The sequence below is a fragment of the Solanum tuberosum genome, unplaced genomic scaffold (genome assembly GCF_000226075.1).
Source record: "Solanum tuberosum cultivar DM 1-3 516 R44 unplaced genomic scaffold, SolTub_3.0 scf00676, whole genome shotgun sequence".
Classification (NCBI taxonomy): Eukaryota; Viridiplantae; Streptophyta; class Magnoliopsida; order Solanales; family Solanaceae; genus Solanum; species Solanum tuberosum.
In genome coordinates, this window is record NW_006239593.1 from 10,798 (window position 1) to 24,014 (window position 13,217).

Consider the following 13,217-nt stretch of genomic DNA (forward strand, 5'->3'; position numbering starts at 1 on the left):
AAAATACCGACCTCATGAGGTTGGTATTTTAATTACATACTACCGACATTCGGAAGTCGGAATTATAAAATATTTAATTGAGAAAAATTTCCGACCTCAGGAGGTCGGATTTTTTAATGAATTACAATAAAAACCGACCTCTTGATGTCGGTATTATTTTCTCAATTAAATATAAAAAAAACCGACCTCATGAGGTCAGTATTTTTATTGTCGGAATTTGGTTTTCCCGCTTTATTTTGCATAAAAACCGACTACTTGTAAATACCGACCTCCAGAGGTCGGAAATTACCGACCTCCATTTGAGGTCGGAAATTTTTAGGTCGGTATTCACTGTTTTTTTAGTAGTGTTTGCCCACTTAGAGCAGGAACATGATCAACTCAGAACCCCTTCTTTTGTGCAATAGCATGTACACCACATATGAAAGGTAAAATCGTACTAGGAAACTCATGTGATGAGCTTGACCCAAAAGGCCAACATATTGCTGCAGGCAAGGAGTTTCAAATTTGAGACCGAATTGTCAAGTCAAGCAATTTGAGTCACGCCAAAGGGTGCTTCGAGAAATCTTTGATCTCCACAAATTGATCTTTAATTAACATTTGACCATGAGTATAGTGTTCGATGAAACAAAATATTCGATACTTTTACTATGCACGAAAATAAAGAATGTGGTGCTTGATTATTTCACTATAGATCATTAAAAGGCCAATAATATCAAGAAACAAATTGGAGGTTTGTGTTTCATTGGCTTTAACCAAAAGCCGGCACTGAGTCAACTCCCTAGTAGTTGTCCACTATACTATTTTTGAAAGTCCAACAATACTCGTCCACATTATGAAATCAATGGATAATTTTTCACTTAGTTTCTAATTTACTCTTATCATTAATTATAGTCATTTTTCTATTATATTTTTCAAGAGATGATATTTATTATTTCAAAGGGTGATATAGTAAAATTATTCTTTTATTTATAGTTGTTTAAAAAGGATACAAAATCAATAGTGAACAAGTATTGTTGGATAAAAAGTAATAAGAAAAAGGTCAGCTTCCTAACATAAACCAACATTTCCATTAATTAATAGGGCGACGACATTAGGGAAAAACTTGATAAATAATTACAAGTAAAAGTGCTCGGAAATTCATAAGAGGGTCCAATCAAGTCGCCATTATTTTGTGTGGAATTGACTGCACAAATTAAGACCAGCTGCTTCCAACTTGTTCATAGATTCCACTACTACAGCATCCAATTCATGGAAACTAGTCACTTCTAAATTAGATCGACATGCCTTTCTTCAGGGGACTCACAAGGAAAACACTTTTTTTCTATGCTTCTGCTGTAAGGCGGAAGAAAGAGAAGGATTGTTATTTAAAAAATGGAAGTTCGGTGCTTGAGGAGCTTCTTGCTTTATGCGACCGAAATTGCAGAATTCCTATCCGTTATTACACTGCCAATGAGATTGAGAATGCAATTAGACATTCTAAAAGAAAAATGGAGCTCCCCGATGTGTATATGGTTACCGGCTTGCTGGACAACCACCCTGTTTTAGTTTGACAAAGTTGGAAACAAGAGTGATGAAATAAGTTGGAGTTCTCCATTAATGGAGCTCGAACTCAGTGAGAAGAAGAGGAAGAAGAAACTTCTAGAAAGAAGAATTGGAAGCTGTATATTGCATCTTTTTACTAACTGAATAAGCATTACATTGGTGTGTATATCATCATCTATCTATCTATCATATATTATTATAACTTGGAAACTTTAAAGTAAAAAGTTGAATTACCATTTTACTCTTTTATTAAAATAAAATTTGATTAATTATTTAATTAAATACAAATATTTTAATTACATAATGGTAGAATTTAAGTCCTTCAGCCCTTTAATAATTAAATTATTATTTTCTTGATAAATGAGTACATTGATATTACTTTTAATTATTATCATAATTCTCGTAACGGAAGAATTTGAAAAGTTATGATTGATAAAACAATGTATATCACCATCATCATATCATATATATCATATATATTACTAATTATATATCATATCATATATTATTAAAAGTGGGAAGCTCCAACTTTCAAAGTTGGATTATCATTTTGCCTCTCCACTCAATAAAAAATTATAAAACATCTAATTAATTGAATATTAAATAAAAATCATATCATATAGTAAATTTTCAAAGTGGGAAAGTATAAAATCAAAAAATGAAAGACGAAAATGTCCATATAAAGTTGCTAGACATTTCTACCCCTTTTTAAAGACTTAATTAGTTATTCTATATTTAATCATATTATATTGTATTAGCTTTTATCATCAACGTCGAACTACAAGTTAATCATTGCAATAAATCAAAATATCATAAACCATTTAATTAAATATTATACAATCATATTTTAATTACTTGAAGGTTGAAATGCAAGTTCAACACAGTACAAAATTTACGGCCCTTCATTGAATTAAAATCAAATTAAATAGGAGTAATGTTTTAAATAACATAAATAGTGAGTAAATAAAAAATCAACAATCATATTTTAATCCTCCACATTCAATTCTCCCTAAATGTGTGAAACTAATTTATTCGCCCATTACGTACTTTTGTAAGTAAATTCTTACACAAATGAGAAGTTGAACAATTTCTTCTTTAATGGATCAATTTTATTTTTTCACCTATTATGAGAATATGTAATGTAACTTACACATTTTTTGCCTCTAAAAAACTTCATTTATAGCAATATGAATTACCTCAATTATTACTGCTAATTATTTTAATTTTTCTTCTTTCTCACTTATTAATTGTTTTTCACAACCTTCCGCATTCCTTGTTATTTTCATTATTTGATTTATCTTCATTAATGCTTTATCGTAAATACTTCTGCACATGCACATTTTTTGAAAGTGTAACAATTCTTTTGGGAAACTGAAAAGTTAGTCCAATTAAACTGACTTGATATGTTTATTGTTTACTATTACTGTAATCTCATAAAAAAAAAACTCACATATATGGATTTGTGATGGGTTTTCAATCCAAAACTCAACGTGTAGTAATTCATTTTTTAAGGTGGAGTGATTTGGATAGCAGAACAAGAAATTGTTGTACCAGTAAGAATTTTGACTAACTCAATTATTTCTAATTTTTTATTTTTATCTTCTTTTTTCTGCGAAGAACATATGAATTGTTACCAAGTATGTAGGTCACTGTTGTTATCTTTATATTTTTCTAGTTTTGTTCCTTGCTGCTTGTATTTCGCTAGATGTTCACATGATTTCTTAGTATATTTTATTTTTAATTTTCTTGTCACCTTTAGTCTTTAGCCAATCAATTCTCTAACTAAAACTTCAGGCTAGAAAAATATTTTCATTGCAAGGATACTTTCATATGTCAAAATGAAATCTCTATCAATTACAAAACTTTGTTCTATCAGAAAGTTCATTTATCATTAATTCTAATGGTTCTACATAAATTAGTATGGGATACACGTGCGTTGCACGTGTCCAGAACTAGTACTATCTTAAAAGCATAAACTTACTGACTTGAATGTTAAATTACTATAATATCCCAACTTAAAACACTATATTTAGTATATATGTCATATATTTAATATTTTATTTATTTAAGCTATATTATATTAAAAGCATACACCTTTTCACATTGATGGGTAGTGACTCTTCCAAAAGGTTGTGACTTTTTCGATGTGTTATGACATTTCCGAAAAGTTGTGATTTTTCTGAAGGGTTGTGACTTATCTGAAAAGACGGGATAATAACCTTTTCATACTATCCTTTCATGTCTTTAAATAGAGGGAGTTTCTCACACTTTTAAACTACAAATTTTGTAAGTTTTATATTCTTCTTAAAACAAGGAAGATTGTGAGAGTTGTTCAATCATGCAATTACAATATTTTTTTGTGGGTAAATTAGATAGATCAACAAAAATTAATTCCACAAGGAGAACGAAATAACTCAACTTCAAATGAGAAGAGTATCTTGATAATTAATATTTACTCATTTTCATAGCAATAAAATATAGTTTTGTAGCAACTTCTACTTGACAAGAAGATCAATGATTTTCTGTTGCACAAACTACAACTTGGTGTTCAGAATTTGAAAAGTCTCAAACTGTTGGAGAGAAAGTATTTGATCAAAAACTTGTTTGAAGAGTCCAAACTACATTTAATAAGTACTCTTTCGTTTCCAATTTATTTAGTGTACTTTTACTTTTATTCAGTTTAATATAGAATGTTCTTTTTTCTTGGGGTGGGGCGCATCTTTAAGACCACAAAGTGAAAAGACATTTTTGTATATTCAACATATGATCCTTAAATTATAATTTCATATCAAATTTAAATTAGACCAATCTATATCTATCTTTTTTTAGTCTATCTATACTACCTAACTTAAAACACCAAATGTAGTATATCTTCTATATTTTATATTGTATTATATTTATTTATGTGTATTATACTATATTATATTAAAGACATACACCTTTTCACATTGAAGGGTTGTGACATTTTCGAAGAGTTATAACTTTTCCGATGAGTTGTAACTTTTCTATAGGGTTGCGACTTTTCCGAAGAGTTATGACTGATCCAATGAGTTGTGACATTTCTGAAGGGTTGTAACATCTTTTTGATAAGGCACAACAAGTAGTTTTTCATACACTACCCTTTGTTAGCTATAAAAAGAGAGGCTTCCTCAAATTTTTAAACTACATTTAAAAAAATAAAATTCATTATTCTTCTTCTTCTTAAAACATCCTATTTAGTATATCTTCTATATTTTTATGATAAGGAACAATATGCACATACTAATACTACACATTTTAACTATAAATGGAGGGGTTTCCTCACATTTTTAAACTACGTTTTTTTTTTTTTTTTATGTTTTTTGTTTTTCTTTTCTTAAAACCTCAAGATTGATTTATAGACGTGGACCATCTCAAAGGTTAGTGAAATTAGAATACTCCCTAACATGAATGTTAAATGAATCTAATATTCCAACTAAAACATCAAATTTAGTATATCTTCTATATTTTATAACAATATTTATTTATATTATATTATATTAAAAGTAAGAACACCAACAATACAATAATAACAAAGTAACGCACTATAGAGAAGGGAGGAGAAAGTATATTTAAGAGGTGTAACTAAGAGATTTTAAGAGTGACTAATTTTTTATTTTAATAACATTCACGTTATTTTTAAAAATAGTGTGGTACGTGGTTTGATATTCACGTGCAACACACATGGGTCAAAACTAGTAATTAACAATCCTATTTACAGCTAGACTATTAATTTATTTTCTTGAAATTATTTAAAATATTATTTTTTTCATTTAATATTTATTTTGGGATTCAATGATTTTTGACTGTTCGTATTATAGTAATTAACAATCCTATTTCCAGCTAGACTTACAATTCAATACTCATTATTAAATTGTAAGTTATTATTAACCAAAAAAAATCAACAATTTGTACATCTTCCACGTAGTAATATTGATGATTTTTCATTATCATAGTTACTATGATTTTTTTAATAATTAGTCAAAATGATTTTCCATTGAACATTTAATATATTTGAGTTCTTTTACATATTTTATCCTTAGATTATAGTTTTATTTCTAAATTACATTTAAATGTTATAAATTATTTAATAAATTAAATATTAAATAGTAAATAATAAATCATCATATTAGTATACATAAATTACCACTAACTCTTCATTGTGTAAATGTATTTAACTCCCATTAATTATATTTATTATGTTTTTAACTTTCATGTCTCATCGATAATCTCAAATGAATTAATATCATATTTATGACAACTCTTTGTGTTCCTCAATGCTATCCTATAAATAGTGACATTTGACACAATAATGTACAAACTTAAACCAATTGGAAAAAAACATGAGAAAATCTCTCTGCTCTCTTCTCGTCTCTTTTTATTTGTTTAACTTAACATTATGTATGTTTCTCGTTTGTTGTTATTGCAGAACTTTCTATTGTTATGTTGTTATTATTATTGAGAATTTACCATGGTTTGTTGCTTTGTATACATTAGCCTACAATAGTTAGTTATTTTTACTTTATGCACTTTTAGTCAATTTTATAGTTAAAGGTATATTCTTTTTGTTAGGAAAACATATGTAGTTCCAATCGAAACAATGATGGATTTTCTTTTCGTAAATACCAAAGATTTGAAAGGGATAAATATGTCATTTGCAATACAAAATTTATATGAAGTATTATGGGATAAACGTGCAAAGCACGTTCCTAGATCTAGTATACACATACATGAGAAAGGAAATTAGCTAATTAAACTAGTCTGACAACTCTAACAAACTTAACTAACTTCCTAATTCTAACAACTTTAACTACCCTGACTTTACTCACTAATTCTATCACCCCCTCAAGTTGGAGGTGCATTAAGTACAGACAACTTGCTTAGAATTGTTGAATGCTCGACTCCAGTCAAGGCCTTGGTAAAAATGTCTGCTAGGTGTGAATGTGTGGAAATATGATGAAGTGCAATTAATCCTTGTTGAAGTTTGTCCCTAACAAAATGATAATCCACTTCTATGTGTTTTGTTGGATCAACAACAGTTGGAAGACTACTTGGATCTTGTTAAGAAATGCATAGCTGACAAGGGAGATGATAGACAATATATGATTCATGTCGCAAGGGAATTATGTTGAATTGAAAAGTGTTTATGTGCCCTCGCTCTTGGTCAAAATTAAATACTTAGAGGTATTCATATTAGGTTCCAATTTCAAGGAAATTTATCCGTAGTTATGAATTTGCCATTTGCCGGCCATTTGGATATGTTAAATTTCTTCTTTGCCAGGAAAGCATAGAATTCTCGAATTAACAAGAGCTAGGCCTGCAGGTTCACATCATTATAATTGATGTTATTGTACGTTTATCAATTAAAACAAAATAGGAAATAGTGTGTTCGGTCACTACAATGAAAAAGTAACAGTTATGAAAAAAAAAAACGAGGCTTGATACACCACATAAGTTCACAGAATTGGTCCAAGTTTATGACTCCTCTAAATGGATATGACAATGCATACTGGAAGAGTATTCTGCACCTAAATGTTGTAAAAAGAAAACAAGAAGAAAAGCATTTGACACCCCAAACTAAATGTCTCAACAATTATCTACACTGCGTCTTTTTGTTAGAAGTGCTTTTCAAAAAATTCAAACAATTTGTATTTGACTAATTAATTTAAAGAGTACTTTGCAAACCTTAGAGCGTGCTTGGTCAATATGTAGATGTCATTGTACAGCATGGAATAAATTATGATCGAAACTTGCTGCTATTTGAGTCTTAGGCAATGATATAATACTCCATGAATTATTCTTAGAAGACAAGAATGATGGTCCAACTTTAGGTCTAACCAAAGGCCAAAGCCATGATGATTTGAAAATGCATACTTCTTTTTAAGCTCGTTAGTTTACGTATGAGGAAATATATACTTGGCTTAAATGTGGAAACATTAGAACTGTCTCCAAGTTTTGAATATTTTTTTTAACCCGGCCCACAGCTGCTCCCCTTTGAGTGTAAATCACAAGCTAAACTTCGTTTTTTGTAAAATATCCTGTAAATTAACCACAAAACAAAGATAACTTTACTGCCCCTAATATTTGCTACAAAAAACTGGAGGCATAAACTTTTGTGTTTCATTAGCTAAATCCAAAAACCAAATATTAATTGATAGGACAACGACATTAGGGCATAATGGAACTTGATAAACAATTGCAATGGAAGTACTTGGAAACTCAATTTGTATGGAATTGAATGCACAAATTAAGACCAGCAGGAATCTTCTTCCGACTTGTTAACTACTACTGATATGCCTTATTGGAGTTAATCCCAATTCATGGATACTAGTCACTTCTAAATTAGAGCAAGTAAATAATGTCTTTCTTCAAGGGACTACTACTCGCAAGTAAAAAACTTTTTTCCTCTGCCTCTGCTGAAAGGCGGAAGAAAGAGCATGATTGTTATTTAAAGAATGGAAGTGCCGTACTTGAGGAGCTTCTTGCTTTATGCGACGGAAATTGCAGAATTCCCATCCGTTACTTCACTGCCATAGCGATACAGAATGCAATTAGACACTCTTAAACCACAATAATGGAGCTTGCCAATGAGTCTACGGTTACAGGATCGCTAGACAACCGCCCCGTTTTAGTTAGGTTCAATACATGTTCATTCAGCAATATCCACCGAGATATAGCGATTACTGCTCAGATGAGTCATCTGAAGAATGTGTTGAGACTTGTCGGTTGCTGTCTAGAATTTGAAGAACCAGTTATGGTGTCTGAATATGTTGAAGCTATATCTCTTTTCGATTTACTTTACAAAAAGGATAATGGTGATGATCAAAATAGTAAATCACTATGTTGGGGAAATCGATTACGAGTTGCATGTGAGGTTGCTTCTGCAATAGTTTTCCTACATACTGAATTTACTACGCCCATCATCCACAGAAATATAAAGCAACACAATGTGATAGTTGATCAGAAGAGTGGCATTGCTAAAATATTGAACTTCACACTCTCCATATCATTGCCTCCAGGGAAATTGGAGTTACTAGATGATGGTGCACTCGGAACACTTGGGTATGCTCCAGAATATATCCACCAGTTTATTATTACTCAAAAAACTGATGTCTACAACTTTGGGGTTCTTCTCTTTCTACTATTAACAGGAAAAACAGTGTACGATACTATGGGTAGAGTGAATTCTAAAAAATCAAAAGATTATAAAAATCTTCCAACCAGTTACTTTGTGGATGGTAATATTAAAGAAGGTAATGTAATGCATATAGCGGATCCAACTGTAATGACCCTCCAGGTCATTTCTATGTCTTGCCTTCTGTATGTCGTTTAAAGCATTCTAGCGACCCCAAGTCATGACTTGCTGGGACTGACAGTTCGGTCACCTGGTCGTTACTTTGGTTTTGGTGCGAGTTTTTGTGTTTTGGAGCTTATGAACCTTGAACGATCATTTTCGATCAAAAGTTCAAGAAGACGACCTCAGAATAGAATTCTGACGGTTCCATATGCTCCGGAGTAGCCAAATTAGGCTAGTAGCATAGTTGGAACGAGTATCGAGGCCTTCGATGTGAGTTTGGATCATTAGGCGTTTTAGCCTTTGAAATTTGGCTTAAGGTTGACTTTGGTCAACATTCTTGGAAAACGCGCTCGAATGAAAATTTCGTCAGCGCGGTTAGCTTCGAAATGTCAAGTTTGGTCTGGATTGACCTTTCTTTTGTGTCTCTAGGGTTTCGATATTTTTCGGAGCTCTTTTGTAGTTTTTGACTTAAAAGGGCATTTGGAAGTGGGACCCACTTTTTATTGAGATGACCTTTGATGGAAATTTTGACTGCGCCGTTGAGTCCGAAATATCGAATTTGGTATGTTTGCATATCTCGTTCGTGTGCACGGGGTTCCGAACGAGTTCGGAGCACCCCGTCGGAGTTTTTAGTTTTTGGAAAATTGCAAAAATATCTGCTATAATTGCAGATATATCAGCCAACTTTCCCAAACTTCAAAACCCTCATAACTCTCTCATCTCTCAACCGATTTGGGCGATTCTAAAGGCAAAATTGTGAGATTTTTCGAGGACAACGCGTTGGTGAGCTTGGATAGTGATTTGGGGTCCCCGTTTGAGGTAATTTTCATAAAACACCTGCTGCCATGACCTTTTTGTGAGCTTGATTTTGGAAGATTTTGAGACTTGTTTTCTCAGCCATTCTAGGTCCGATTTCAGTGATTTTTTGAGGCTATCTTGAGTGGTTTTTCGAGGAGAACGTCGTGGTGTTGTCGCATTTCAATGTAGACCTCCAGTTTCTGGTAAATATACTGATTCAACTGCTGTCCCATTTCTAGTTTTTGAGAAAATTTGGATTTTAGTTGCATGTTGATATTGTGTTGTTCCCGAGCCCCGAATTGTGTCCCATTTTGAGACATGAGCTGGGGGAACTGGTTAGGACCCACTTTTGAGGTTAATTCCGGAATTTCCAGCGCGGGTCCCACTTTCCCCGTTTTGACCCCGAAATTGGTCCGTCTCCGTTTGTTGTGATTTTGGTGTCTAAACGACCGTAATAACGTTGTGACTCTATTTTTGATAGCGGGGCAGCGTTTCGAGGACATTTGGAAAGGGAAAGCTCCGAAGAAGTGATTTTGGAGCGCGTGTGATCGGCTTACAGGTAGGCTACGGTTTCCCTCTCTTAGATTGAGCTTGAGAGTGTGAATGCATGTTGATTAGTTGGGATTTGGGTTGGTAGTGATTGAATCATGCATAGGTGTTTGGAAATCATGTTTTCGGCCTATTTCAAGAACTATCGGGTAACTGTGAGCATGATTTGTTTTATTAATTAACCCTCCTCGCTATGTGGAGTGCTTGCATGCTTAATTTACTATTTGTTGAAGCATTTGGGCCTTAGTTTAGGTTTGACTAGGGCTTGCCTTAGAAATACATGATGCAGATCCGATAGGCCTTAGTTTTGTCCCGATGTCGCTCGGCCGACTTAGATCTCTATAGACTGGTGTAGCAGACTTGAGCCTGATAGTTTGGGCCTTAGCTAGGCCATACGTTTGCTCTGATGATAGTTATCCTTACTTCCCCGATGTTACAACTTCAAAAGTTACGTCAGCGACACTAGTTCTGCTTCGCGATTTGAATTTGATTTTCGATTTGGTTCCAAGGACTTTCATTGATTGGCTAGGTGTGGACGGCGATCCACGGACATTTATGAGAATAGATCGATTGGGACTCTTTCAACAACTACAATGATACTTATATAGAGCATCCGGTTAGAGTTCCGGCCTCTATTGCCCAGATACTTATATAGAGCATCCGGTTAGAGTTTCGACCTCTATTGCCCAGATACTTATATAGAGCATTCAGTTAGAGTTCCGGCCTCTATTGCCCAAATATTTATATAAAGTATCCAGTTAGAGTTCCAGCCTCTTATACTTGTTATTTGTGATTGGTTACTTGGGTACTTCTTGTGAGCATCCGATTTGAGGTCCGGTCATCCGTACTGTCAGATTCTACTAATTAGGGTTGAGGTTCTGGTTCGATGTTCTTCGTTCTTGGGTTCTTATATGCAATTCTCTTTAGTTATAGTTATTCTGTGTACTCGTCGGGCTTATGGGGGTCTGTTCGGGTTTTATTTAACTTGCACACGAGTGTACCTTCTGGGCTTATGGGGTCCAGTTAGGTGTAGTTAGCTTATAGATTACTTTAATTAGTTCTTTGTACACTCGTGTGCATTCCTTTGTTAGTTAGATTTTTGTTCTTGACCTCGATTTGTGTATTCCTTCTTTTCATACTGCCTTTACTTTTCAAGTTTAGTCGGCCTATGATGCCTACTAGGTACCTGTTGTTTTGGTACTCATTCTATGCTCTGCATCTGTTTCATGATGCATGTCCAGGCACTAGTAGCCAACGTTGATCGAGCTTGGAGCAGACTGATCAGGAGACGGGGGTGAGCACACGACATTTTTTACTATTTCAGTCTCCATCTGTATATATAGACTTGTCTTTTTCCTTTCGAGACAGTCCAATCTCTGTTGTCCACTTTTGGGAGTTGTACTCATTTTGTTAGTAGCTCTGTACTAGTGACTTCCAGGTTCTGGGAGGGATCTTTATTTGTATATATGTTTTTGGTTTACTTCCGCCTGTTTATATTGTTATTTGCCTACTCTTGTTTAGTTTCTACCCTCAGACCCATTACTTGTTGTTTCGGGTTACGGGTTGGCTTACCTGCTGTTGGGTTATAGTAGGTGCCATCATGACTTGAGAAATCGGGTTGTGACACCAACTATCTTAGAAGAGCATGGAATTGAGATTCAACAACAATTGGAAGACTACTTGGATCCCATTTTGAAGTAGTGTTACTTTATTTTGGATCCGGGTCCTCTCCATTTTCCCCAAGTTTCTATTTGTATTAGTGACATATGACATAGATTAAATTAAATTGCTAAGATTTAATTCCTAAAGTAAATTTCTAACCATGATTTAGATAATATCGGAAGGGAAAATGAGAAGGGGATAATAATGTGGGGAATCGAATCCTCACAAAAAAGGTGGGAGTTTATGTACCTAGTCAACAATTGAGTTTCTAAGATTTCCATTGTTCAAAGTTTAAGATGGATGTTGAATATTTTTCCATATTTCTCTTTTCTTTTTAATGAAGTTTGATATTTCCTAGGAAATAAATTGTACTCCCTCTATTCCTAATTACTTGTCAAATTTTCCTTTTTTATTTGTCAATTTTGACAAATTAAGAAAGGACAAATTTCTTTTACCTATTATACCCTCAATTATTTATTTTGAAAAAGGTAGAATTTCTTGAAAATCTCAAGTATTTGATTCACCCACTTCATAATTAATAGGGGTAAAATAGTAAATTTACTATGTCAATTATTATTTTCTTAATAGATGTATCAATTCAAAAGTGGACAAGTAATTAGTAACATGAAAGTACTACTTACTACAAAGTTATATTTATGATTTCACAAAGTAAAGTAGTGAAAAATATAGTTTAAATTATGACATTGAATATTTTCTCTTAATGCATTACCTCACTAATTAGCTTAATGGAGTATAGAATAGAGGGGTAATAATAAAAAAAGGTCAACTCCTTAACATAAACCAAAATATGAATTAATTAAGGTGCCGTAATGGAACTTGATAAACAATCGCAATGAAATGAAAGTGCTTGGAAACTCCTTTTTTTGTCATTTTGTGTGGAATATAATGGACGCGTCAAAGTAAGAGAGCAGCAGGAGGCTCACAACTTGCTTATTCATTCTCACTAGTGATGCCTTTTTGGATCTAGGGTGTGTTTGGTATGAAGGAAAATAGAAAAGGTTTTCCAATTTTCTCATGTTTGGTTGGGTTAAATGTTTTGGAAAATGTTTTCCAAATCAACTCATTTTCCTCAAATTTAAGAAAAATGACTTCCCTTCAAAACTTATGGAAAACATTTTTCAAAACTCTCTTCCAATTACTTTTTTGTTGAAAAAATCAATTTATTTTGTCCCTACCCTCAAACCTCCCCCCAAGCAACCCCCCTCCAAAAAAATTAAATAATAATTTTAAAGCTTGTTTTTAAATTCAATTTTTTACCCCACCCCCTCCCAAAAAAAATATTAAAAATTGTTTTTAAAAGATATTTCTAATTTCAATTTTTTATTTTTTT

The 13,217-nt window shown here is 32.8% G+C and overlaps 1 long non-coding RNA gene across 1 annotated transcript; it reads left to right on the forward strand.

Moving 5' to 3' along the window:
• Positions 1-9,575: 9,575 nt before the first annotated feature.
• On the forward strand, positions 9,576-10,348 carry LOC107058864 (uncharacterized). The gene is made up of 3 exons (XR_001472378.1): positions 9,576-9,676; positions 9,755-9,858; positions 10,137-10,348. It is a non-coding gene; the product is annotated as an uncharacterized lncRNA (long non-coding RNA).
• Positions 10,349-13,217: the final 2,869 nt, after the last annotated feature.